This window comes from Gossypium raimondii, chromosome 9 (assembly GCF_025698545.1).
Source record: "Gossypium raimondii isolate GPD5lz chromosome 9, ASM2569854v1, whole genome shotgun sequence".
Taxonomy (NCBI): Eukaryota; Viridiplantae; Streptophyta; class Magnoliopsida; order Malvales; family Malvaceae; genus Gossypium; species Gossypium raimondii.
Window position 1 is genome coordinate 20,800,022 of NC_068573.1, and position 3,903 is coordinate 20,803,924.

The 3,903-nt window shown below is 38.8% G+C and overlaps 1 non-coding gene across 1 annotated transcript; it reads left to right on the top strand.

Annotated features, from left to right (window-relative positions):
• Positions 1 to 3,494: 3,494 nt before the first annotated feature.
• LOC128032947 (small nucleolar RNA R71) lies at positions 3,495 to 3,601 on the top strand. The gene has a single exon (XR_008189285.1). It is a non-coding gene; the product is annotated as a small nucleolar RNA R71 (small nucleolar RNA).
• Positions 3,602 to 3,903: the final 302 nt, after the last annotated feature.

Consider the following 3,903-nt stretch of genomic DNA (forward strand, 5'->3'; position numbering starts at 1 on the left):
ACAGTTCTTCCTAGAAATAGTACTTCATATCATGAAGAAACTTTTTCTTTTGATGATACGTCTTATCAATCGGCATCAAACCACAAGCAAAAAAGTTAGCAATATCAGCAAACCAAGGGGTATTATGGACATGATTTACCTTCAGTATGTGTTCATCTAGAAACGTCTCTCGAATTGGTATAAGAGGAGAGTTCCCTTCTTGCAGCTCCAATTTGGACAAGTGGTCTGCTACTTGGTTTTCCACTCCCTTTTGATCTTGAATTTCTAGATCAAACTCTTAAAGAAGAAGTACCCATCAAATCAGTCTCGGCTTAGCGTCTTTCTTGGCAAGTAAATACTTAATTGCTGAGTGGTTCGTATAAACAGTCACTTTGGTACCTACAAGATAAGATTGAAACTTGTCAAAAGCAAACACAATAGCAAATAACTCTTTTTCTGTTACCCTGTAATTTAGCTGAGCTCTTGCCAGAGTCCGACTCTCATAGTAGATGGGATGAAAAACTTTGTTCTTTCACTGACCCATGACAGCTCTGATCGTGAAGTCACTTGCGTCACACATCAATTCAAATGGCAAATCCCAGTCTGGTGTGACAATTATAGGTGTCAAGACTAACCAACTCTTCAAATCGTTGAAAGCTCTTAAGCACTCCTAATCAAATTTAAACACCGTGTCCTTCTCCAATAATTTGCATAAGGGTTTTGCAACTTTGGAGAAGTCCTTGATGAATCTTCGATAGAAACCGGTGTGGCCCAAAAAGCTCCTAACACTCTTTACAGATATTGGAGGTGGGAGTTTCTCAATAACATCTACCTTTGCTTTATCTACCTCGATTCTATGTCTTGTTATCCGATGCCCTAGAACAATACATTCTCGTACCATGAAATGGCACTTTTCCCAGTTAAGCACAAGTTTTGTTTCTTCGCATCGCCTTAGTACCTTGGCTTGATTGGCTAGGCAATCATCATATGTATCCCCGAATACTAAAATATCATCCATAAAAACTTCCAAATATTTCTCAACCATGTTAGTAAAAATAGACATCATGCATCTTTGAAATGTAGCAGGTGCATTACATAAACCAAATGGCATGCACCTAAATGCAAATGTACTATACGGGTAGGGGAATGTTATCTTGTGCTGATCTTTCGGTGCTATTCTAATCTGATTATACCTCGAGTATCCATTGAGAAAATAGTAATAGTCTCGCCCTGTGAGTCTATCTAGCATCTGGTCCAAAAATGGCAAAGGAAAGAAATCTTTCCTAGTTGCCTTGTTCAGCTTTCGGTAATCGATGTAAATTTTCCATCTCGTAACCGTTCTAGTCGGTATCAAATCGTTATTCTCATTTTCAATGACCGTAATACCTCCTTTCTTTGGCACGCACTAGACTAGACTTACCCATGAACTATCTAAGATGGGGTAAATTATACATGCATCTAACCACTTGATGATTTCTTTCTTGACAATGTCCTTCATGACGGGGTTTAGTCTTCGTTGTCCATCAATCGTCCCTTTTTTGCCATCTTCTAAGATAATATTGTGCATGCATACAAATGGACTAATTTCGCAAATATCGGCTCTATCCGATGGCCTTCTTGAATTATTTCAACACCAGGATGAGTTTCTCTTCTTGCTTAGTAGTTAATTCTGTTGAAAAAATCACAGGAAGAGTAGAAGAGTTACCTAAATAAACATATTTCAAATGTGAGGGAAGTACCTTCAGTTCTAATTAGGTGGCTCCTCGATTGACGCTTTTGGTTAGGCATAATCCCTTTTCTCTAACTCCAAAGATTCAAAGAGGGATTGCGGTTTAAATCCCCTTTGATTAGCTTCTAACAAAGCTAAGTATTCATCCTCCTTTTCACCATTTAGAGGATCTGATGTCAAAATTTGTTCCAATGGGTCCTCAACATAATTGAGTTCCTTCTCCACGATTAAATCCTCTAAATCGGACACTGCAGAATAATCATCAATTGTGTCAGGAAATCGTATAGACTTAAAAACATTAAATGTTACCAGATCATCCTGAACACGATAGTAAGCTCGTCCTTCTGCACATCAATAAGGGTCCTTCCGGTTGCTAAGAATGGTCTTCCTAGGATGATTGGCACCTTTTTGTCTGCTTCAAAGTCTAGAATCACAAAGTCAGCAGGAAAGGTAAATTTGTCTACACGTACCAATATGTCCTTAATTTTTCCTTTTGGATGTGCTAAGGATCGATCTGCTAATTGAACTTCACCTATCCCCAACTTCCTAAATATTAACATGGCCATCAAGTTGATACACGCACCCAAGTCACATAGTGCCTTACTATAATATGTTGCTCCAATATTGCAAGGTATGGTAAAACATCCAGGATCCTTTAATTTTGGGGGTAGTTTGTCTTAAAGATATGCACTGCATTCCTTCGTTAGGGATACCGTATCAAATTCTCCAAGCCTTCATTTTTAGACAGGATATCCTTCATGAATTTGACGTAGTTCGAAATTTTTTCAAGTGCTTCAACCAACGGGATGTTGATATGAAGTTGCTTGAGTACGTCTAGGAACTTCTTGAATTGAATTCCCTGCTTTTGCTTCTGAATTCTTTGAAGGTAGGGTGGTGGAGGTTTCTTTACTGGAACTGGTTGATTAATTTTCTGTGGCAATTTTGCATCTAATGGAGTTATTAGTTAATCAAAATTAGCTGGTTCAGAAGTTACCTTGTCAGATTTTGCAGATTCAATTTTCGGTGAAACTGGAATTTCAACACTCGGTTGAACTTCATTTGAGAACGCTTTACAATGCTCCTTCCCTGGATTCCTCAGATTCTCCGTATCACTAGGTAAAGCACCTTGTGGTTGGTTTCTAAGTTCAGTTGCAAGCTGGCCCACTTGATTCTCCAAATTCCTTAGAGAGGCATCATTTTTCGCCATGTATGCCTTCATTAGATTCTCTAAGCTATTGGATGGTTTAGCTTGGGTTGGTTTCTGAGCTTGTTGGGAAAAAATTGGTGGCTAGGTCGATCTAGGTTGGACATAATTGTTACTGGTTCCTGCTCCTTGGTTATTCCAGGAAAAATACGGGTGGTTTTGCCATGATGGGTTATAGAAATTGGATTGTAGCCCTTGCCTTCCTCGATTTTGGTTCTGGTTACCCATGTAATACACAAATGTCCTTCCCCACAATAAACACAGGCTACATTTTCAAATTGATTCAATGGCTATCCTGCAAAATTATTACACCCATTAGTAGTAAGATTTTTTAACATTGAGGATTTGATGATACTTGGATGCGAGTGAAGTAAGAGCGTTACTTCTTGTATTCTAGCGACTCGTCTTCCTGACGCTGCTCGATTTGGCCATTGATAATTGTTGCTGGCAATCCTCTCAATGATTTCATAAGCCTCATTATAAGACTTAGAAAGGAGAGCACCATTAGTAGAAGCATCCACTACCATCCTTGTGTGAGCATTGAGACCATTATAAAATGTCTCAAGTTGTATGCAATGTGAGATTCCGTGATGAGGGAACTTCCGTAATAATTCTTTGTACCTTTCCCATGCCTCATACAATGAATCATCATCCATTTGTTGGAAAGCAGTGATCTCGTTCCTCAACTTAGCATTCTTGCTAGGCGGGAAATACTTCATAAGGAATTTTTTTGCTAACTCTTGTCATGTTGAAATTGAGTTTAGTAGTAATAAGTTCAACCAAGCTCGAGCTCTGTCCCTTAGTGAATATGGGAACAGCTTAAATCATAATGCATCTTTGGGTACTCCGACTAACTTGAAAGAATCGCTCACCTCCATAAATAGTCTTAGGTGTAGGTGAGGATCTTCGATAGGCATTCCACTGAATTGGCCTACTCTCTAAAACATCTGGAACATAATTGGCTTCAACTCGAACTGTTGTGCTTCAATTT